Here is a 25,458-nt window from a genome sequence, read left to right as displayed (position 1 = left end):
GAAGGAAGGAAGGAAGGAAGGAAGGAAAGAAAGAAAGAAAGAAAAAAAATAATGAAAATGTTACTTATTTCTTTCCAATTTGGATAGCTTTTATTTCTCTTTCTTGTTTTATTGCCATGGCTAAGACTTCAAATATAATGTCAAATATGTGTGAACTTGTCTTGTTCCTGGTCTTAGGAAATATGCTTTCAGCATTTCTCCTTTGAGTATGATGGTCGCTATAGTTTTGTCATATATGGCCTCTTTTATGTTGAGGTATATTCTCTCTATTCCCCCTTTGTAGAGAGTTTTTATAGTAAATAGCTGCTAGGTTTCATGAAATGCTTTTTATGTATCTATTAAAATGATCATATAATTTTTATTTTTATTTGTTAATGTGGTGCATCACATTAATTGATTTGTGGATATTGTACCAACCCACATCCCAAGAATAAATCCAACTTGATCATGGTGTATGATATTTTTAATGTACTTCCAAATTTGATTTGCTAATATTCTGTTAAGAATTTTTGCATCACTCTTCATAAGATATATTGGCCTATAGTTTTGTTGTTATTGTTGTTGTTGTTGTTGTTGTTGTTGTTGTTGTCGTAATGTCTTTGTCTAGGTTTGGAATGAAGGTAATGGTGGCCTCATATAAAGAGTTAGGGAGCCTTTTCTGTTTTTGAAATTTTTTGAATAATTTGAGAACAATAAGTGTTAATTCTTCATCGATTGTTTGATAAAAGTCCCCTATGAAGCCATCTAGTCCTGGACATTTTTTTTTTTGTCTGTGTGTGGAACATATTGATTACTGGTTCACTTTTGTTGGTAATAATCGATCAGTTTAGATCTTTCATTTCTTCTTAACTCAGTCTTTGGAAATTGCATATTTCTAGGAATGTATCAATTTCTTCCAGCTTGTCCAATATGTTGGCATATGATTTCTCATAGTATTTTCTTATAATCCTTGTATTCTGTGGAGTTCATAGTTATTTTTCCTCTTTCATTTCTGATTTTATTTATTTGGTCCTTATTTATTTGGCCCTTCTTATTTATTTGGCCCTTTTTCTTTGATGAGGCTGTTTAAGTGGTTGTCAATTTTGTTTATGCTTTCAAAGAACCAGCTCTTAGTTTCATAAACCTTTTGTATTGTTTCTCTAGACTCTATTTTGTTTATTGCCTCTCTGATCTTTATTATTTTCTTTCTTTTTCTTGTTTTTTTCCCCCCTATACTTTTTCTTGTTATTTTAAGTGTAAGGTTTGATTGTTTATTTGAGCTTTTTCTTGTTCCTTGAGGTTGGCCTGTAATGCTATGAATTTCCCTCTTAGGACTGTTTTTGATGTTAAATTTAAGGGGCTGTATTTTCATTTTTTTTTCTTTTTGTCCCCAGGTATTTTTTTTTTATTTCTATCTTGATCTCATTGCCAACCCATTGATTTGTTTAGTAGCATGTTATTTAGCCTCCATGTGTTTGCATATCTTCTCCTTTTTCCTTGTAGTTGATTTCCAGTTTCATACCATTGTGATTAGAGAAGACAGTTTGATATGATTTTAGTCTTCTTCAACTTACTGGTATTGGTTTGTGTCTAATATGTGATCTATCCTGAAAAGCATTCCCTGTGCACTTGAGAAGACTATATATTTGGCTGCTATGGGGTGAAATGCACTGAATATATCTATTAAATCCATCTGGTTAGTATGTCTTTTAGGCCCATTATTTCTTTCTTTATTTTTTTCTGTCTGGCAGATCTGCCCATTGGTGTCAATGCAGTGTCAAAGTCTCCTGCTATGAGTGTATTACAGTTGATCTCTATTTTCTGTCAGTTAATAATTGCTTTATGTAAGTTGGTACTCCTGTGTTGGATGCATATATGTTTGCTAGGTTTATGTTTTCTTGATGTATTTGTTTTAAAGTTCTATTGGATGAGTATAAGAATTGCCCATCTGTGTAATTTTTTCATTTCCATTTTTATAGTGTATCCTTTTCTTGTTCCTTTCAGTTTGTGTGTGTCTTTTGAACTGAAGTGAGTCTCCTGCAGGCAGCTTATGTGAGGGTCTTGTTTTCACATCTATTCATCCACTGTATCTTTTGTTTTGAGCTTGTAATCTTTTTTTCATTTGAAACAATATTTCATAGATATGTAGTTATTGATATTTTGTTATTCTTATTTTTTGACTTTTTCTTCTTTCTAGAGAAGTTCCTCTAACATTTCTTGAAACACTGGGTAAGTATAGATAAACATTTTTATTACTGTGTGTGTGTTTTTATGTGTCTGTGTGCATGCTTGTGTGTGTGTGTGTAAATTACTCTTTCCATCTTTTGATCTGACATGATAGCTTTGCTGAATAGAGTCATATCACTGAATATTTCCCGCCAATCCATTCTGGCCTGCACAGATTCTGTAAAAAAGAAAATCGGCTGACAGTTCAATGGGAGCTCCCTCTAGGTCAATAATTGTTTTTCCCTCGATGCTTTTAAGATTTTCTCTTTGTCTTTAACTTTGGCATTTTAATTGGGATGTGTCTTGGCGTGAACCTACTTGGGTTCATTCTGTTTGCAATTCTGTGCTTCCTGGTCTTTATACATCCATTTCCTTCAACCGGTTAGAAAATATCTCTTTCATTTTCTTGATTAGGTCTTTAGATTCTTTTTCTTTCACTTTTATTCTCTGGTACTCCTATGATGAGACTATTTTCATAATTGATGTTTTCCTAGAGGCTCTGATACTATATTCCTTATTTAAAACCTTTTGTTGTTGTTGTTGATAATCTGATTGGCTGTTTTTACAACCTTGTTTTTTAGATCAGTAATTTAAACCTCTGCTTTATCTCTCTGCTGTGACTCATTCTAAGGTATTGTACAATTCAATCATCACAGGTTTTTTTTTTTTTATTTTATGAGTGGTTCTTTTCCATGGCAGATATGTATTTTATTATTTCACTTTATTTATTTTATTCTTTTACTTTTTCTTATCCATTCTTTGTTGCAGTTCTGTTTCTTGAGCATCTTTATAACCAGTGTTTTGAACTCAGTTTTGAACTGGTTGCTGGGTTTATTTCGTTTAGTTATTTTTTTGGAATTTTCCCCTGTTTTTTCTTTTAAGACATTTGCGTCATTTTACTTTTAGCCACACCCCTGTGTTTCATGTCAGTTGTATGTGGATGTGCCATGTATTCTAGTAATAACTGAGTGGCCTGATGTTGTAGGTGTACTGTAGAGAAATAAAAATTCCATTAGTGAAATGAAGGCACTAGTGGGAAATAACATTCTAATGAAAAGGATGATGGAATTAACAACCTGAAAAACAAGATAGTGAAAAGTAACCTATCAGAATAATAAAAATAAATAACAAGGTAGCAAAAAATGGGCAGCTCATCTAAAGAGTCTCTGGGATAACATGGAGCACACCAACATTCGCAACAATGTCATACCTGAGGGGGAAGAGTGAGCAAGGAGTAGAAAAGCTATATGAAGAAAGAATGACTGAAAACTTTCCTATCTTGGTTAAGGAAATAGGTGTACAAGCTTCCAAACTTCAGAGTCTAAAAAAAAAAAAAAAAAAAAAAAGAACCGAAATGGGCCCACAACAAAACACATCCTCATTAAAAAGGCAAATGTTAAAGGTGAGGAGATTTTCTTAACAGCAGTAAGCCAAGGGCAGCTATTTATCTTGAAGGGAGCGCCCATAAGACTGTCAGCTGATTTCTCAACAGAAGATTTTCAAGTCAGAGGAGATTGCCAGGAAATATGCAAAGTGATGAAAAGCAAAGAACTTATAATGAGGATTTCACTGCCCATTAAAGTTATTATTTAGAATTGAAGGAGAAGTAAAGATAAACATCTATGTTTATTATCACTAAATGAGAATGGAAAAAAATAATGAGTATTACAAAAAACATTAAACAAATGTTAAAAATAGAAAACAACATCAAAAATAGTAAAAAGAAAATATGGAAAAGAAAAAAATCTTACTACCAAAGGCATATAGTAAAAAGACAAGATGAGCAAACTATAAACCTGGTACAAACATTAAAAGACAAAAGTAAAAACCTTGTGAAATTACAATGTAGAATAAATGATACAGAAAACATTCATACATGATAGGTAAAAAATAATAACGAAAACTTAAACATGGAAAGAATAAATAAACTTTAGACTAATTTTAAATGTATTCAAACTTAAATGACCATCAACTTAAAACAGACTGCTATAAATATAATTTGATATAGAGGAATCGTATGGTAATTACAAATCAATGATCTGAAGAGAAATGTAAAAAATAGAGAGAAATAAACCCAAGCATAGCACTACGTGTCATCGATGCTAGAGAGAAAAGAGCAAAGAATTAGAAAAAAACAATGAGAATTACATAAAATAATCAGAAAAAGCTATAGTATATTCAATAATTCCTTGAAACTTAAAAAAGATAAAACTAAATGTTCCAATCAAACTACGTGAATGAAAGGATTAAAAAAATAAAACCTATATATATATATATATACATATATATATATAGTATATATATAGTATATATATATAGTATATATACTACATATATATATGTAGTATATATATATATATAGGTTTTGATTGCATATATATATATATATAAAGTATATGGCATATGTTAAGTTGTTATAGTTTTGAAACTGTATATGAAAGGTTGATATATATATATATATATAGAGAGTATATATATATATATATATACTACCTATAAAATACTCCACTTCAGATCGAAAGAAACACAGAGTAAGAATAAATCAATGGAAAAGGATATATCATGCAAATGAAAGTTGAAAAAAAAGATGAGCCAGAATAGAAGTACCTATATCAGACAAAATAAACTGTAATAGAATTGCTATAACAAGACACGAGAAAAGAAAAAAACTACTTTATATTGATAAAGGGGTCTATACAACCAGAAACTTTAACTCTTGAAAGTATATCCATACCCAAATAGAAGCACCTACATATTTAAAACAAATATTGCTAGACATAAAGCTGGAGATCAAAAGTTAAACAATAATAATAAAACTTTAGGTCCCCATTGACATCAGTGGATGCATCACAAAGACACAAAATGCACAAGGAAAAATGTGGCCTTAAATGATGTCTTAGCCAAACAGACTTAATTGGTCTTTTCAGAACATTTCAGTAAAAAGAAGTAGAATATACATTCTTTGTAAGGGCATATAACATCTTTAAGATAGACAACATGTTACACCACAAAATGAGTTTTGAGAAATATGAGATTGAAATTACATCAACATTCTTCTCCAGTCGCATTGGTATGAAAATAGAAATCAATCACAATGAGAAAACTAGAAAAGACATAAACACATGAAAACCAAAATAAGGGCTACCTACTAATAAGCAAGTTAACAATGAGATCCAGATAGAAATCACAATGCATCTTGAGACAAATGAAAACATGGAAACACTACAGCTCAAAATTTATGGTACAAAGCAGTTAAAGAGGAAAATGTATGACAATACGGTCTCGCCTCAAAAAATTTCAGTCGGAGTTACCTCTTAATCTAAATTAACAGAAGGAAAAAGAAAAGTCCAAACTGATTAGAAAGAAGGGAATATGAAGATTAGGGTGGAAAATATTAAATTAGCATCTAAAACCAACAGAAAAGATAAGTGAAAGCAAGAGTCAACAGTTCTTTGAAAAAATAAATAAAATTCATAAGACTTTAGTCAGATTAACTAAGAAAAAGAGGACTCAATTAAATAAAATTAGATAAAAGAGAACTGACATCTTCCCCTACAGAAACACAAAGGTTTATAAGGAAAATACCAATAACAATTATATGTCAACAAATTAGACAACCTCAAAGAAACGAATAAATACCTTACAACCTCAAAAAAAAGAGAATAAATCTCTTAGAAACATGTAAACTTCAAACAAATAATCAGTAAAAACAAAAAATTGGACCTGATAAATAAATACTAATGAAACTGAATCTGTAATCAGAAAACTTTAAACAAAGGCCTAGATCAGGGGCTTTCGAGGTGAATATTATAAAGCAATCAAATAAGGTCTAAGACCTACTATTTTTTTCAATCATTCCAAAAAACTAATAAGGAGGAAACTGTCCCTAATTCCTTTTTTGATGCCAACATGTGCCTGATTGACAATACCTTAGGTTATTAGGCTGGACTCTGGCAAACTTGCTGTCCGGTCCTCTGAAGGACACGTGTCTGAAGCTGCCGCCTGGACAGGCACAGCTAGGTGGATGGGGCTGAGTGAAGACGTGTTCCGTGGTGTTTGTGTGGTGACCGTAGAGGAGGCAGGAGTTCTGGGTCCCTGTGGGTGTGGCTGTGGGTGCCATGTGCCCTTGCCAGGGGTGGGAATGTGAGCTGTGTGCAACTGCAGGAGTCTGCACCCCGTTGGGAGGGTGAGTACAGGGAGCATGGCTCAGGGACCTCAGACCAGCTCTCCGTCTCCTAGTGCGTCAAGGTGGGTGTGAGGGTGGGTGTGAGTACACACATGCTCACAACATACACACACACACCTTTGTTGTGTCTCTGCTCTTTATGGGAGAGGAGAGAAGACGGAGGGGAAGAGGAGGAAGGGAAGGTGCAGATGCAAGGAGCACTAGTCACGGGTTGTACTTTCTAGAATCATACATCACTGGGGTCGAAGTGGCTGGTGTGAGGCGGGGCGGTTGATCCTACTTTGGTGACATGATCCTGGTTAGGTGTCAGTCGCAATCCCGGTGAGCTGCCAGATCCCAGGTCACATTCGCAATCCTGGCTAATTGCCTGAGAAAAACACCCACATTGGACCCTCCCTAGATGGCTCTGTCCTCACCTTGCAACATGTGTGTAATAAGTGGAACTGTGTGGGGGATGAGAGAGGATATGAGCATGAGCACAATTTCTGGCCACTGACCCCCAGTGGTCATTGATAACACTCTTTGTAAAAGAGATTAAGAAATGGGTTCCTACGGCTTCCTCCTACTATGGCTGGGTCTCAACCACCAGAGTCCTGAATAGCTGAAAGGCACACCTGCCCTTCCAAATGTGTGCTTCCCTGGGCTAAGCAAAGACCAGCAAACCATGAGGACATAGAAGCCTTCTTGACCCCTGCTGGCCATGCCCCACCTCCCCAAGATCCTCTCTCAGCCCAGAGCCAGTAGAATTCTACCCTGGGCCCCACCATTCCCTACACCATTCCCTCCACCGTGCAAGCCCCCAGGAGTCGGTGGGCTAACAAAGCAGACAAGCAGCCAAGAGGTCATATTACCCCCTCACCTCACCCACACATACCCTGAACTAAGACCCGGCATAGCCTTATCCCTGACCATCAGACCCATGCCTCTGCTGGGACAGGGTTCAGCACAAAACTATGGACCACACACCCAAGAGACAGGCATCCCTGCATGTGGCCAGGAGCAGCAGGGTCTTGGAGTAACTGATGGTCCTGCACTTCAGTTGAGTGGGCCTGGGAGAAGGGGCTGCAGTTGTGTTGGCTAATCTACCAGGATCCCAGCACTGTGTATCCGGCAGGAGTCAGGGATCCGCTGCAATGAGAAGGAGCCTGCTGGTCGTGAGGGGTGAGGCACACAGCTGCTCCTGGGCTCCAGCCCTGAGCCATTCCCCCAACCTCTTGTCAGGTCCCCCTAACTGAGTCTTCAAAGAGCAAGTGTCTCTGTCTTTAGTAAGGCATGCGAGATCATTAAGTGGGGTTCAGCTGGAACACCTGCTACCTGCTGGCCTGAAGGGAGATCCTGACAAGGGCCCCAGTCCCCATGGGAGTGACACTGGATTCATTATGTATCACCATTTAAAGGAGAGAATAATGTTCAGATACACTTCCACTGTGCGCTTATTGAGAATATGGCCATTGTGCCCCTGCCATTCTCTGTTTGAGTCTTGACATTTCTCTCTTGGGATGAAAGGACAGAAACCAAGTCTTCATGTACAGAGTGGTGGGTGTCAATTTGTAGCAGGCCCAGCAACAGAGCCTTTCCAGTTCAACAGAAGTTTTATTTATAGGCTACCTCTCATTGCAGAGTGTGGGTTCTTTGATCAGATGGGTCTGGGTTCACATCCAGCATTGTTTGAAAAATGTGTTATCACCTGCTCATGACTTATTTACTTTGTTCTCACACATCCAGGTGGGCCAAAATCATGGTCTCTTTTTCAGAGATGCTAAACACAGGTAGGTCACATGTCTCTCCAACCTGTTTGGCTAACTGTTACTAATCACTGTCAGGGGAATGCTCTCAGGAACAGATGGCCTTCCTTAACCTGCACTGCATCTCCTGAGGCAAGTGTCACTGCTGCCTATGATTTGGAGGATGGGCACAGAAAGTCCCAAGTCCATTCACAGGACTGAGATAAAGGGTCACTTTGGACTTCAACCCAAGGTTCACTGCCTTGAGCATGTCCCTGGATTCTAGACCAAGGACCTGACTCATTTAGCCTGATAGAAATCTGCTCAGGTCCTTGGGAACTAGACATACCGGTAGCTATTTGTCATTACCATCCCTGGCTGAGTAGGGCCAGCCCATGGAACCCAGACCTGTTTTCTGGGATTCATTTAACCTCTGTGAGTACTGAATATCTAGACCTAGGTTGGAGCCTTTTTAGAATAGCCAAGTCATATGGGCCTGTGTGGCCTGCAGGCTTTACTCAGAACCTTCCCAATGCCTACGGTGTGGCATAGGGCTGGTTAAGAGTGGACATATGGATTCTGTGCTTCTGAGCCATTGTGGACAATATCTGTGAATGGAAGGCCAAGAACATCCATCATTCTCCATGGGTGCTCTGCTCATAGCACGTCCAGCATCCCATCGGACTTAGCCTAATACAGGTAAGTTTAAACATACAATAACTAAAATGTTGGGATGATGACAGTGCTGCAATAAACCTCTCTGGGCCCAGGTACAAGGAAGTGCATTAGAGAAACTATGGTGTGAGGGACTTCGTGAACACCTATGCAGATGAGGCCGTGCAGGGGCTCAGAGACTCACTTACAGCTGTCCCCAAAGAGAGCTCATAGCAGGAGCAGATGAGGTCCTGTCTCACAGGTTACTCTCAGTACAGCCTTTTGGGGAAGGAGGTTCTAAATCAGCCCAGGCTCAGTGGGAAGGGTAGTGGCCTGGAGGGAGGTACATGCTTGCCTCCCTGTCTTCACAATTACTTTACATGGCAGCCGAGCCTCTAGAGAAAGCAGTGAGTCTTTGCATTCTCTGAACGTCTGGGCTAAAAGATTCTTACCCTCCCTTCACGTCCATTTGTCCAGCACTGAAGACCTGGAATACGTGGGCACTGGGAGCTTTTGAGGAAGACGCCTGAGTTCTCACCCATCATCTGTGCTGGATTCTGTCTGTGCTGACTCAGCTTTGACTATCAGAACAAAAGCCGCTTATCATTCCCATGTCATAGATTAGAACACAGACACAGAGACGTAGAGTATCTTACCACAGGTCAAACAACTGGTGAGGGCAGAGCTGAGAGTCAAACCCCCCATTGGCCCATCTGGAGTCCACATGCTGTGCACCATGAGATGCTGGCAGTGAAGGAACAGCATGGAGAGTGAGGAGACCAGGGGCCCAGACTGAGCCAGGCACACGATCACATACATGCTCAGCTCCCGCCCAGGCTCTAACTTGGAGGAAACCAGGAGAGGAGCTAAGAGAAGCAGAGTGAGGAGGATGGGGAGCCTCCTGGCAGAAAAGTCCATGCTTGCTAGCAGTTCAGGGAATTCCTATCCCCTAAGAGTCTTTCTCAAATCTTAGACTTCTCAACCTGGGCAGTCCCCTAACTAGACTGACTCCAGGCTTATGCCTTTCCAGGTGCTGAGATTCTATGGCTGAAGGTCAAAGTTCTCTGTGGCCCCTCTGTTTTCACTGACAAGGGTGTAATGAGGTTTGTGAGCTTCAGACTTGTATGGAGACAAAATTTATTAGAACAGGAGACAAAAAATATCATGGAGGTTGATGCTGACATCCATATAGCACAAAACAATCTGTCTCTTGACAAGTCATTAAATTGTTAACTGGTTACTTTTTCACTCATTCACTTTTGCAGAGGTTAAGGAGTCAGGAGGCCCTCTCTGAAGCCTCCACAGAGCTGGGTTATTAAGACTGTGGAGCTACATTTGTCTGGGGGCTGCCGAGATGCAGTTTTTTGCTAATGACTAACTCACACTTCCCGCTAACACAAGACTTCTCCCCTGAGTGTGTCCTCTGGTGTCTGCTCAGATGGGACTTTTACTGAGATGGGAACTCTTAAAACTTTGGGTGCATTGTCTATAATTACAGCGCTTCTCTCCTGAGTGTGTCCTCTGGTGTGTGCTTAGGTTGATTTTTGAATGAAGCCTTGGCCACAGTCCCTACAAACAAAGGGGTTCGCCCTGTGTATATCTTTTGCTGTTGATAATTCAGTGTGAAATCAGATCTTATCACTAAAATTCCTTACAAGATAAAGGCTTCTTCCCTGAGTGTGTTTTCTCATGTCTGAGGAGATTTGACTTTACGCTGAAGCCTCGCTTACACTCCCTGCAAACAAAGGGCTTCTCCCCTGAGTGTGTCCTCTGGTGTCTGACGAGATGTGACTTCACACTGAAGCCTCGATCACACACGGTGTACAAACAAAGGGCTTCTCTCCTGAGTGTGTCTCTGGTGCTCCACGAGACTTGATTCTTTTCACTAAAGCCCGTCATACACTTCGTAAACAAAGGGCTTTCTCCTGAGTGTGTCCTCTTGTGTCTGATGAGATTTGACTTTACACTGCAGAAGCCTCGACCGTCAGGTACACACGGTACAAACAAAGGGCTTCTGAGTGCAGTTGTTCTCTGGTGTCTGATGACGTGATTTTTCACACTGAAGCCTTTCGCAGTTTGCTACCTCCCTGCAAACAAAGGGCTTTCCCTGAATGTGTCTTCTGATGTCTGATGAGACTTGACTTCACACTGAAGTCTCGCTCACATTCCTTGCAAATAAAGGGCTTCCCCCCTGAATGTGTTTTCTGGTGCCTGATGAGACTCGACTTCACTCTGAAACCTCGAACACACTCACTGCAAACAAAGGGCTTCTCCTCTGACTGTGTGCTTTGGTATCTGATGTGATGTGACCCATCATCAAAGCCTTGCTCACACCCTTCATACTTGACTCTTACAATTTTTGATTTTCCTACTCCCAGAAATAACTTGCCCATGTCCCCTGAATTCACTTTCTGGTCTGTGCTGGGCTCTGCCTCCATCATTCTCTCACATTGCTTAGAGCTCCCCATCTGTCCATTGTGGGGTTTAGAAAAGGCTCTAGAAATCTTCCTCTGCCTGATCCTTTCAAGTATAAGTGTGGACTTTTCTTTGACCTCTTGACCTTGAGCTTTGTCATTCCAGCTGTGTGGGGCAGTATGCTGCTCCTGCTGCTGACTCTGACTCTCTGGGCAGGGCTCCTCCGACTGCGGCTGTTTTCTCGCAGGTATTCCTGGAGGGTTTTGAGAGAGATGACTGTGTTCCACATGCTGGTGGAGCAATTTCTGACTGGAGAATGCCAGAGAACAGGATGGACATGGATGGATCTCTGTTTTTGTTTCTGCTAAAAGAGAAGGTTTTGGTCAGGGAAAATATTGACAAAGCTGCTTGGGACATATGCTTCGTATCCTAGTAAAACTTGCCCATTAATTACTTTGATTGTGCCAACAATTCAAGCTCTGTTTCCCACAATGTGTTCCTCTACAGTCTATCTTGTCATTCCATTTTTATGCACTACATCTTCTTCAGAAACCCAGAAAGCCCAGTTGAGGGCTTTTCCTACCTATGGCCCAGAATATGAATTTTGAAGTTGTATCCGAAGCAATTTTGTTCTTGAAAATGTAACTTCAGTTACTTTTCCCCCCACAGGCAAGTATCTTCTAAGTCATGTTAAAGAGAGAAGCGGGGGAGGGGGAAGAGAGAGAGAGAGAGCAGAGAGAGAAACTACAGGCCCTAAAATGGTGTCACACAGGCTAACAGTCCTGAAACCAAACCTAGATTTTGGACCCCATCTCTAATTAGTTTCAGCCTCTCCCGGAAACTTAATGTCCTCTGCTCTCATGAAGAAACTCCATTTCTGGTGACTTATGCTTGCTTCAGTTTGCCTTATTATCTAGGTTGACAGATTATAGCAGGGTCTCCAACCACCGGGGTATAGACTGGTATTTGTCCATGGCCAGTTAAAAACAGGGACGCACAACTGGAGGTGGGCAGAGTATAAGGCAGCGGACCATCTTCTGTTTTTACAGCCAATCCCCAGCACTAGAATCATCGCCTCAGCTCTAGCTCAGATCATCAGGCATTAGATTCTCATAAGAGCACCGAGCCCTGGCGCCAAAACAGTTGGGAACCTCTGGTCTCTAGGACTGTCACTCCCTCTGCTCTACCTATGTCATGAATTGCTTCTCTTTCAGTTTTCCGGAGATCATAAAGTAGCCTCACACTAAGTAGTCATACTTGATGTTACATTTGGTGTTAGTCCACTCCAAATACAACAGGAAATCATGTTGTACAATATATCCCCAATTTCACTTCCTATAACCCTGATTCCCATTCATCTTCATCCAGTCTGCCATCCTCTGTCACCTGGAGACAGAGTCATTTCTGAGGGGATTCCCCACTGCAGCCTATTTCCCAAAAAATCACAAAGCACAATCTTTAGACAGAGACCATGTCACACCAGCTGAAAATGGCACCATTGTCCCTCATCACATAGGACAATGTGATGTGCGTTAGCTGGATCATGGGCTCTACATTCCAGGCTGTGAAGCATCCCTCCAACCACCTTTTTTACTTTCCATGCTGAGACATTAGAGGTCCTAAAACAGAACGCCTCTTTCTAAATCTACCGGATGCTTTGCCCACAGGTGTCTGTAAGTGTTCTCTCTTGAGGGAGCCCGCCCAGTGGCTGATGTCATGCATGTGGGTGCACCTTTGCTTACTCCCTTCACCTTAAGCTGCTCAAGAGTATGATTCTGATCATCATGTTTACAATGAATTACTAGCTCTGGGAACCCTGTGTGGCACAGAGCAGGAACTTACATGACAACTAACTGAAATGTCAATGAGTGCATATTAACACACATATTTCATTTAGAAATATAAAGGAAAATAACAAGAAACAGCAGAAATTTTCAGAAAAATTTGCTTTGTTGACAGAGCTGGTAAGTATTGAAAAATTGTTTCTGTTCATTGATTGTTTTTGCCTCTAAGGCTATTTATACTATATACTGTTATATAATTTTAGCATGAAGTATTAAAAAATCAGAATGATAATAAAAATATAAAATGTGTTCCTATCAATGGCTTATGAAATAAATCTTTAATTTCTGAAGCATCTGATTTGAAATTTTACTAATTTTAGACCAGATTTTACTCTACTTAAGAGTTGGACAATGAAAATTTACAGAGAATTCTCCTTTGAAGAAGAAGAGTGGAGCTCACCTCCCCCTGATACTAGCTTTCTTTTCTTCTTGCTGCCCCAGGTGATACCCAGCTTCTGGCCATACTCGTCACCATACCAGACCAGCAATTCACAGCCCGGCCTGATGACCCGGCAGGTTCGGTAGAAAATCTGCCTGTGATACTGAAAAGCCAACAGGTTCTGCTCTTCATCATCCCGGGCACAGTTCACATACCTAGGTTAAGACAGGTGGGGAGAAAGAAAACCACAAGGGATTAGTTTCTCCACCTGTCAGATCCATGTCCAGTTCATCACCTGATGCCTATGGCCTTCATGCTCTGATGTCGTCCACTGCCCACAACATTCTTGGGAAACCTTCTTTTCATACCTAAATCTCTTTTGCAATCTCCAAGTACTGCTCACAGTGCTCATCCTGACTAGAAAGTTTCCCTTGCACTTGAAGTCTCTGTCTCAGCACAACACAGAATGATCACAGTCCATTCTCATTCTCTAACCCCTGATAAAACAGAACAGGGCAGGACCACTACCACTCTGTACTCCTTCTACTATAGGCTTCACAACCCAGTTCTACTTAGAATGAGGCCAGGGTGCTTTGCTGTCCTCACAGGATAAAGGTCCACTGTTTTAGGTGATCTTGGCCCTGTGCCCTTCTCACAAAATAGGAAAATTATAGCTAAGTGTTTCTAAAATCATTTTTGTCATGTCTCTTGGGACATGAGTTTTAAGCTCTGGAGGATAAAATGGATTCCACTGTCTACCTGAAATACAGTAAGTGCTAAATAAATGTCTGTTGCATAAAGTAAAGTGTGAATCTAAGGTTCACAATGAATCAAGCCTTCTCCAGGAAATTTTAGTTTCTCAAGTTTATCTAGCATAGAGATTTCTATTTTGAAATCTCTATTTTATCTCTTTAATTCTCAATATGTTCCTCAATAGGAAAGAACACTGAATCTGGAGAAAAGAGTTAAACAGAGGCCTGGAGGAACCACTGAGGAAAGCACGATGAAAAAAGTGATATGGGCTTGTCAGAGATTTTCCTCTGGGACATGTACACTTATGGGCCTTACCTCATCCAATTGGCACGGGACTCATCCTTCCCATCGACATACTCATAGCAGTTTCTCGCTTTCGTGATCTGAGGATCAAGAAAAGACGCACAAGTCTTTTTTTGGTGGAGAAGTGGCAGTTAGAAGAAGTATTTAACTCTACTGTCATCAAGCACTTCTGCCTGCAAAGATTCCACTGTCAACTGTGTCCACATGATGTGCTTCTTACTCATCAACTACACATCAAAGTCAGCTGCTCAAGCAAGAGCACAGAGGCAGGAGCCACTCCTGTGTGTCTGTCCCACTGAATCACTCTCAACCTCTGATCTTTAAGCAAGAGCACATTGTCCAAGCACAATCCACTCTGTGTACAGAGATACCACATTATCCCCATCTGCGATCTAGCCTGCAGGAAGTGAGGACCCGCCAGTTCATAGAGGGGAAATGAGAAGCCCAAAGACAGGGGAAGGGGTCACTGCTTCTCACCAGCCAGGAGTATCCACTGTTGGCTGCCTCTGCATCCTCTGTGACCTGGCCCTCATAGGGGCCAAAGAGCAGACCCAACGGGAGATCAGATGCCTCATTCCAAACTCCAAGCCCAGCCTCAGGAATGCCTGATGGTCCAATTCTCAGGCCAGGGGGCAGAGTGAGGGCTGAGCGGTTGGGATGTCCCATGTCCACCTTACTGTCCTTTACAAATGTGGGGGGCCCATGGGCAGTACAGCTGTCGACAAAGAAGTTCTGACACTTCTCACAATCTGGAGGTGAGAATAACAGAGATTAGGAAAGGTGTCATGCATGTCCCTTCACGTGAGAGCTCAGGCACAGCCCAGGCACTCACGTCACTGAGGCTCAATCCTATACCACACATCGCCAGAGGGAGGAAATGACTGGGGTCAAGTGACCTGATGAAAGTATAGTATCAAGATAAAACAGCTTTCCTCCGAGCGTCACTTACACAGGTAGTCATCATCCTGGGGCTCGCTGACCTCTTGGTACACATGGCCCGTCCTTTCTCGGAGGCTATACATCTTCACTTCAGTCCCCTTTCTTCTGAGTTCTAAGTTGGAGAAAGGTAAGTGAGTGAGGTTGGTGGGGTCTGGAGTGCTAGTGCTTGTTTTGCCAGAAAACATGAAATTTCCTACCATCAAACTTTCACTAGCCTTTCTGTATGCCCTGTATTTTTTTTTCACCTTAAGTATTGGTCAAGAGAGACTAAGACTTCACACTGACTGCACATGGCTGATTCAATTTTAATTTCTAGCTCTTCCCATTTATAGGTTGAACTTTCCAATTGTTCTATTTACAAAATGGTTCATCTACATGTTCACTTATTCAGAAATATTTCTTGAGGGCAAATTATGTGTTAGGCATTGAACCAAGGCATGGGCATGCAATACCAAGAAACTATGGTCACTGTTAATATCACATGTGGATTTTTTACGATAATTTGCCCATGGCAATCTTTTTCAATTAAACTTAATCCTTTCAAACAAGGACTTGGTGTCTTTATTTTTACTGTACAGATTAGCTTTGGGGAACTCAGAGAATTCATAAGATTTGTCCAAAGCCCCAGTGCTCACTTCAAATCTCAGTTTAGTTTAGTTTAAACCCACCCCTAGCCACAATCCACCCCAAATACCCAGGCCATACTATCATCCTTTCCAGAGGACTTAGAGGAATGAAAGTTCTCAAATTATTTTCTCTTCACCAATGTTCATTTGAGTGCTGTTCAGGGGCATCTGCTTCTCCAGGAGACGACAGTGGTTTCTGAGCCTGTTCAAAGCCACAACCTTCAGCAAATTTGCCACTCTTTACAAACTGGGTTCATTACTTAATGGTGCCATGGACATGGCCTTCAAAATGAGTGCCACATATTAAAAGATAACATGCACTTCTTTAATACTTTAAAGCTTATGATGTCTTTTCACATGCATAACTTTAATTAGTACTTCAACAACAGTTGGAAGTACAAGGGGAGTATGAAGAGTATGGGGGAAAGAAAGGACATATGTAGATAGTGAATCCAAGTCTACAAACTGTGCCCTAAGGCTCTTTCCTTTCCACTTTCTCTGTAAGAGTAAGAGCGAGGGTTCGGAGAATATAACAAATAAATGGGTGGCAGAAACATATCTAGACAATGTAGAAAATGATGCTAAAATCTGCATATTGCTATATCTGAGAAATAATATTTGTAATTCGATGAGCTGGTTCCAATCACTCTATCTGAATAAGGTCATATACCAGCTAATTCTCTTTAATTTCCTAGTCCATAACATACTAATTCTATAGCAGTCATGGTGAACAAGACATGTAATAATGTTTACCGAAGTGCCTGTGTGCTATTAAACAGAGTACAAATATAAAATTATATTCGTGCTTAAAACTTATCTTCTCAGTCATCCCCATAACTTATTCACAGATAGTATCTTCAGCATTTATTGATCCTGTTTTAATTTGTGCATGTGAAATCACTAATTCCAAAATCTTTCAGGGAGTGCTCAAGGGCCCTGAAAATGGCCTGGGACTTAGGAGAAAGATCAGGTGTGAAGTACCCTCTCAAAGAGCTTGCAGTGCAGGGTAGACTGGCTAAACAAATGATTCCACACCACGTGAGAGTTGTCCAAATGGAGCTCAGTGAAAGAAGCTCTTACTTCCTCCTACAGGTACGAGCATTTGGAATCAGTTCCAGAGATGAGACTTCCTAGCATGTGACTGATGTGAAGTCCTTGAGTCTTTTATCATCTGTGGTCTCAATCATCAACCCTGCAGCTCTTCAGGGATGGGAGAGGCTTCCTTTTCTTAGAGCACCAGTCTCTGTGGCTAGGGTCCTATATCCTCCTTCATCTGGGACCATCCATTTTATAAACTGCCTGTATATCAGTTAGCTTCACCTAGTCAGAGGGTCTTGTGCACCTCTCACTTTAGCATAGCAGAAAAGAACTGAAGTTGAGATCATCTGTCAGATGAAGAATGTAAATGTGTGCAGTAAGACAGAGTAGACTTGATAAATCTATGAGAGTTTCACCGGGTTTGTACATGGCTTACTGAAGAAACTGTGGACTTGACCATACCAATACTGATGCTGTAACCTCGGACAGGGAATCTAACTTTTTTGTGCCTCTGACACCTCACTTTTCTCACCTATTAATGGTGATGGTTATAGTACCTACCTCACTGGAGTATGAACTGGTTTATGCATGTAAAATTCTTTAGAGTGTGAAATAGGGTGAAAATAAAACAAATAGTAGCTCCTATTGTTGCTGTTATATTAAGTATTAAAATTATGGTTAAATCAGCCATTGTCTTGGAGAGACCATGAAAGAAAGGCAGCTGTTCCTAGGTTATTCTTCATTTTTCTCATCTTCCCTGATTTTGCATCCATGAAGAATATTTTACTATCAATGAGATTTTGGAAACACATATTCTGGTGCTTACTCTGTTCCACTCAAGGCCACCCAACAATCTCTGAAAAAAAGGTGATGAAAATCAGTGTTTTGGTTAGTAAAGGTTTCTAAAATCTTATCAGAGATAAGAATTCTGCAATAGAGAGTGTTGTGTAAACAAGAAAAACCCAAGTGTCATTGGAAAATGATTTCTAAAGTATCAATAAGGCCTATTCTTTTATTGCAGCACTCACTAATTTTCTTAAAATGTTAAGAAAAATAGACAAAGCCTCATCTACTCTTCATCCAATGTTCAAAAGGTATCTATTGCATTTGTTAAAAAAGCTGGCCTTTCATGACAAAAATTAATACTCTACAAACTAGAAAAAGGATACTGCCTCTCAACATAACAAAGTTCACATACAAGAAGTCTCCCTCTAAAATCATGCTGAGACTCTGAAAGTGTTTACTCTAAGAGCAAGAAGAAGGCAAAGATGCCCACACTAGCCACTTTCAATTGTCATTGTGGGAGAGCAACAGTTCCATGATGTGACAACAGTTCCATGATGTGACCCTTGAATAAGATCCAGCTGCATCCAGGCTAGAACAGACTACTTCCCATAAATCCCCAGAAACAGTCTCACCAAATCGCCACCACCCCCGATGCTGGTTTCTAGAACAGACCACTGCCCTTCCCTAGGCAAGTATATGAGGCATTTCCCCCTTATCTTTGCTAGGTCACACTCTGTACTCCATCCATGCTGCCGCATTCTGCATAACTCCTTAGCACCTGCTACATGATGTGGAGGATATCCATGGTATCTCATCTTCACCTAAGACAAGCCTCATACATAAATTCCCTTAATAGACTTCTGATGTAGGGATGAAGCTGTCCTTCTCTTTCTTTGGTCTCTCTGCCCCAGGAAACTACATAACAAACTTAGAAATGGAAGCGTTAGACAAGAAAAGGAAACAAAAGGCACCCAGTTGGGAAAACAAGAAGTAAAATTATGTATGTTTACAGATGACATGATTTTTTTTTTTATAATTTAACAATAAGGCATATGTATATTGTATTTTGTGTTCCCCTTATATTTTGTTACTTTATATTTGATCCCTTTTACTCCATCTACCTCTCCCCTTTCCTTACCCTCTGGTCTATTGTCCATGTCCACGAGTCTCTGTTTTTTTGTCTTGCTTGTTGCTTTCAGGTTTATATCCCACATATAAGTGATACCATGGGCTTTTCAACTTTTCCTGTCTGGCTTACATGTGTAAGAAGCCACACTACCACACACACACACAGCCACAACACACTAGTAAAACTAATTAATGAATTCAGCAAATTTGCAGGATACAAAATCAACACTTAAAAGTCAGTTGCATTTCTTCAGTTGCATTTCTATGCACTAATATTGAAGAATTCAAAGAGGAAATTGAGAAAATAATCCCATTTATAACAGCACCAAAAAGAATGAAATAATTAAAATAAACCTGAAAGACTTGTACACAGAAAATGACAAAACAATGATGAAAAAAATTAAAGGAGACACAAGTAAGGGCATTCTACGTTCATGGAATGAACTATTAACATGCCCATACTACCCAAAACAACCTAAAAATTCAATGTGTTGAGGTAAGACTGTCTAAACTGTAGAGAACATTTATAAAAATTTATTTGAGTCAAACAGATGATATGCCTGGAAGCAAGATTTCAACAGACTGAGAAAACTGCTTCTCAGAGTGACAGTTTGCAGCCTTTTTAGGCATTTGAAATTAAAGAGGGAACTTAGGGAAGATTACATGAAGGTGAGAAGAAGTATTACTAAAATGATGTGCTCTCCTATGGATGGTTTGCTTCTGAAGTTTCTGAAAGAGACATTTCAAAGCTGTGTTGATCCAGATACACAGAAACAATGAACAGGTTTTACTTATGGCAAAGATCAAACTTTTACTAAAGAAGTTACGATGTCCAGATGTCTACTCACCATAACCTGAGCTGTTAGGAATGTTAAGATCACTATGAGAGGTTACTTTCAGCAGACATCCTTTTAAGCCACTCATGTAAGCCCAAGCAAATCCCAATGGCATTTTTTTTTCAGAAAGGAAAAAGCAATCTTTAACTCAAAAAACCAAGAAAAGCATATGCAAGCTTGAGAAAAATGAACAAAGCTGAAGGCCTCACACTTTCTGATTTCAAAACATAATGCAGAACTGCAGTAATCAAAGCAGCATATTTGTGGCATAAAGACAAAAATATAAATGAATGGAATAGAATGGTGAGCCTGGAAATAAACTCTAGAGCATACAGTCAAGTGATCTTTATTAGACTACACAAAGACTACACAAGAGGAAAAGCATAGTATCTTCAACAAGAGGTGCTAGGAAAACAGAACATCCACCTGCACAAGAATGAAGAGGGACACCTATCTTACACGATATGTAAAAATCAACTCAAAATGGATCAGTAACCTAAATTAAACCTTGAAACTATAAAACTATTAGAGGAAAACTGGAAATGCTTTCTTGGATATGACGCCAAAATCACAAAAATCAAAAGCAAATATGCACAAATAGGATTACATTAAACCTATAAACTTCCGTGTAGCAAAGGAAAAATCAACAAAATGAATGGCAATCTATGAAATTGGAGAAAATATTTGAAAAACATATATTTGGTAAGAGGTTGATATCCAGAATATATAAAAAAAACTCTGACAACTCAGTAATAAAAAGACAAATTATCTGATTAAAAATTTGGTGCTATTGACTGAATTATGTCCCCCCAATTAATATACTGAAACTCTATCCTCCAACATGAGTATATGTAGATGCGTCTTTTGAGAGGTAATTAGGGTAAGAGGAGTTCATAATGATGTGGCTCTCAGTATGGTATTAGTGCTCTTGTTAAAAGAGAGAGAGAGAGATTTCTTTCTTTCTCTCCAGAAACATGTACAAGCAAAGGAGCTGTATAAGCTCTCAGTGAGATGGAGACTGCCCATAAGCCAAGAAAAGAACTTAACCAGGATGACACCCTGATCTTAGACTTCCAAGCTCCAGAACTGTGAGAATACAAATTTCTGTAGCTTAAGCCACTCAGTCTGTGGTATTTTGTTATGGCAGCCTGAGCTAATACAAACAGAAAAAGATTTCAATAGACATTTCTCCAATGAAGATATGCAAATGGTCAAGAAGCATGTTGAAAATGATCAGTACCACTAATCATCACAGAAATGCAAAGTAATGTACAATGAGATATCATCTGTAATCCATTAAAATGATCAAAAAATAAAAAAAGCCCAAACAATAATAATATTGGCTAGAATGCAGAAAAACTGGAACTCTTATACACTGCTGGTAGGAACATAAAATAGTTCCATCAATATAGAAAATAGTGTTAAAGTTTCTCAAAAATTTATAAATAGAACTGTCACATGATTTGGCAAGACAAATTTGGAGTATATATACAAAAAAAAGAAAATTAAAAACAAAATCTCAAGTAAATATTTGCACACCCTTGGTCATTCCAGCATTATTCACAATAGCCAAGCTGTAAAAGCAACCTAAATTCCCAATGATATATAAATGAAGAAAGAAAATATGGTGCATACATACAACGGAATATTATTCAGCCTTAACACAGAAGTAAATCCAGTCACATGCTACCACTTGGATGAACTGTGAGGAACTTACCATAAGTAAAATAAACCAATCACCAAAAAGACAAATACTGCAGACTTCACTGATGGAAAGTACTTAGGGAATGAAATTTATGGAAACAGACTAGAATGGCAGTTGCCAAGGGCTGGAAGAAAGAAAATGGAGAGCTTTTGTTCAATGGTTAGAGTTTCAGTCATGCAAGATGACAAAGTTCTAGGGTATTGTAACTCAATGGGCATATAGTTCACAATACTGTACTGTACACTTCAAAATTAGAAGATCAATTTAAGGCATGTATTGTTAAACACACAGATAGATATAGAAATATACAGGGTTGTGGGTTTTCACTGAGTCCAGATAAGATGTGTACATGTACGGTAAACCCTCTTTTCATGCTGAAACCTTTGTAAGCAATCATGTGCTGGCTTTCAGAGCTCTTACACTTTTTTATAAGCCTGAGGAATCAGAAATACATAGATGGGGAAAGCTCAGACCCAGTCCAAGTTGCTCTCTCAAGTTGAGGCAGATTGACTTTCTTCTAAACTCTCCTGAGAGCAGAAGACATGAGCTATTAACTTTTTTTTTATGACTGAACTCATTTAATATATGTGGTGCTGTCTCCAGTCTGTGACATGTGGAGACATCAGAGAAACTGAAAATCCTTCTCATAATTAAGACAAAGAATCAGATTTACTTAGGGGTAAGAAGGTCATGTGGTAAGATAAAATATGCATAAAGAAATTACGTATCTTTACATATCTTCATCATTTCTTCTTCTAAGACATTTAATACAATAATGGAAATATTATGAGATTAGTGTTAGAAAGGTCTTCGGTGGATTACAGTTTAACTAAGGTTTCTTTACTTGCCATTTGATTGGCCACATTTAGCAAAAGCTAATCTCCCATTTAAAATGATGAATTTTACACAAATAGAAAAGATTGGAGAATTTTACTGGAAAACCTAAACATCCACCACCTTCCAATCTGATCTCAATATCTGCCACATGGCTTCATGTCTTTTTATTTCTATTTCAAAATTCAAAAACAAACAAAAACCTAACTATTATAGAGCCAAGTAATCTGCCAGATCTTCCTCCTTCTCTTGTGATGATAGCTATTTTGAATTTGTTCTTATTCACTCTCAGATTTTTATATACTTACTGCTTGGTGTGTGTGTGTGTGCGTGTGTATACACATACATACATACATATATATATGTGTGTGTATATATATATGTATGTATGTATATATATATGTGTATATATATGTATGTATGTATATATACATATACACATATATATGTATATTTGTACATATATATGTATATATATATTTTATATATATATACATATATATAAAATATATAATTATTTTACACACTGAAAATCATTATTAGAATATCCCCTTAGTGTAAAATATACTGTTTTGCATCTAGCTTATTTGATGAACAAGCAAATACTGTCTCCTTGTTACCTGAGATGCAGCTCAGACCTAAACCCAAGTTAAGTTTCAGAACAGTACCTCTAACTCCTCCTGGCCCTTCTCTTTGATGCCTTGGAGTCCATTCTTCATCAGAATCCTCAATATTATCCACTTGGGGTTTGACGGCTTTCCTGCGGTGACAAGTGAAGGCCGGTCGAGGGGCTCTGAGACCTAGAAAGAAACAAAATTTTCCTGAAATGGAAAAGCTTGAAGGAGAAATAAAGCACCACAAAGCCAGAATAACTCACTCTGATGGGCAGGCAGAACCTAGAACAAGACATCCTGAGTTCTGCGTTATCAGTACCAGCCCTGCGGTGACACAAAAGACCAAAATTTTCCTTCAGATTGTTCTCCACACAGAAAGAAACTGCAGGCAGATGGAACTACCTAAGAGAAAGTCAAGCTAATACAAGTGATTCATGTTTCCCAGGCTCATCTGTACCCAGCACTTACCTATGGCCTGAAGCGTATCATAGTTCCTTTTCATATTCTTGGAACGAATTTTCTCCAAGTCTCCCATCTCTGTCCATTCTTCCTTGGAGAAGTGTATGGAAACATCTTTGAATGCATCTTTGGACTGGAGAAAATAATAGATTCCATCAATAACTAACGTACTAATACAAGTCAGAACTTCTAGCTGGTTTCTCCTTCCTCCACCTGTGTGCAGGGTTTGGACTGAGACCTCTGGGCAGTCTCCTTTTTCCGATTCTGAGCAAACACTGAGTATTTTCCTAGCACCTCATTCTGTGTATACACACAGAGCGGATCACCCATCATTGGAGGGTATGAATCTGTGGTCCACTGGTTACCAGCTCCATGTCACCAGGTCCCTCACACCATCAGAACCCATTTAGAGTCTTTGCCTCCCCCAACTCTTACCTTGGGCTTACGCCCTAGCCTCCTTGTGTCTCCCACAGGGCTCTCTTCTGGAGATCTGTCAGGCCTCATGCTGCCAGGACCATGAAGGCGCCCTGAGTCTCCTCGTCCTGAGGCCAAGGTGTCTGTGCAAGGAGAAGATGTGAGAGGGGCTGACAGTGCAGACAACTACACAGAGCCAGGCCAAGTGAAGGTGTCCAGAGACAGAAATTGTGGAGACCCCACAAAGATCTGAGTATGTGTGAGAAAGTCTGCTGATGGCCGGGTAAGACCATGTGAGCTGGGTTACATTTCCTTAGCTCCCCTGTAGCTTGGCCTGTATCAGAAAAAGCAAAAAAGACATCTGGGCCAAAATAGCAGTGTTTGGGTGGAAGCCCTGAGGACCCACATATCTGTGTTTAGGAGGAGCCCTGAGGTGAGAGGAAATGGAAGCCCCAAGGAAACTTAGATGCCTCTGCTTCTGAGAATGGGGTCAGGCTGATCATCAGCATTCCCCTTCAGAGACCAGAAATGTGTATTTCTCACAGGGGCATTGCTGGAATCCCACCTAGGGATGCTGGGAAACTCTGGCCATAAAGCACATAAAGCAGGCTCAGTTTTCATATGGCAAGGGACTCTCAGGGTGACATGAATTGAGGTCCTTCGTGCTGGTGATATTTGTGGTCTCTTGGGACAAGATTTGAGGTCTTTCAGGAGGAAGCCATTGAGAATGCTCAGGCTGAGAGAGTTGGAGATTTTCCAGGCTGATGAATTGTAAGGGCTCTCATTAAGACGCTCTAGGTTCCCGGACACTGAATGAAACTGGGGCCTTGAAGCAGATGGAACTAAGAGTTCCAGGTCAAGGACATTTTGGATACCTGACGCTGGCGAAATCGGCCTTCCTATGGGTGCTATATGTAGGGATTACAAAGAAAAGAGATTTGGGAGTGCCTCAGGCTGAGGGGAACTGTGTTTCTCAGGGTGTTTGCGGAGATCCAAATATTACGGGATTTGGGGTTTGTCAGGACGATGAGATTTGAGGTCTCTCAAGATTAGAAGATGTGGGCTCCCTCAAAGTGACGCGATTTCGTGTCCCTCGAGGCTGATGAGATTTGGCGCCTCTCAGGGTGACTTTCTCTAGGCTCTTCTAGGCTGAATGTGAAGGTCTAATGGTTTATGAGTTTCGCGAAACAAAACTCCAGTCCCCCCTCCCAGTCTCCCCGCTTTTCTCGTCAGTTTCCCGGCTGACCTGGGTGCTGCGCAACTGAGCCCTGGACCGACGCCATGTCCAAGCACCTGCGCACTTGCCTCCCTCAAGGGTTGATACATAGCGGAAGGAGACGTACCCAATTGTACAGTTGCATCGTTGAAAGCAGCCAATCACTGCTGAGATCACGGGGTTCTACCCTCCAACTGCCCGATTGAAGACTTTAAAAGGGTGGGGCATGGGGCGGAGCCTGCCTGTCAGTCATGGGAAGTACTGAATCCTGGGCTCAGGGCGAGGCTGGAGGGCAGTTCGTCACACCTTATTCAGAAGGTCCCGCCCCACCCCGTAGAGATTGGCTGCCCTAAGTATCTGTCAAGAAACAGTTTGTACAGTGTGATTTTGAGCGTGCCTC

General features: G+C 40.2%; 1 pseudogene; it reads right to left on the bottom strand.

Moving 5' to 3' along the window:
- Positions 1-9,425: 9,425 nt before the first annotated feature.
- Positions 9,426-23,932, bottom strand: LOC120592191 (histone-lysine N-methyltransferase PRDM9-like; annotated as a pseudogene).
- Between the last annotated feature and the right edge of the window lie 1,526 nt (positions 23,933-25,458).

This window comes from Pteropus medius, unplaced genomic scaffold (genome assembly GCF_902729225.1).
Source record: "Pteropus medius unplaced genomic scaffold, Ma_sr-lr_union100, whole genome shotgun sequence".
NCBI classification, from domain to species: Eukaryota; Metazoa; Chordata; class Mammalia; order Chiroptera; family Pteropodidae; genus Pteropus; species Pteropus medius.
This window is presented reverse-complemented; position numbering and strand designations above follow the sequence as displayed.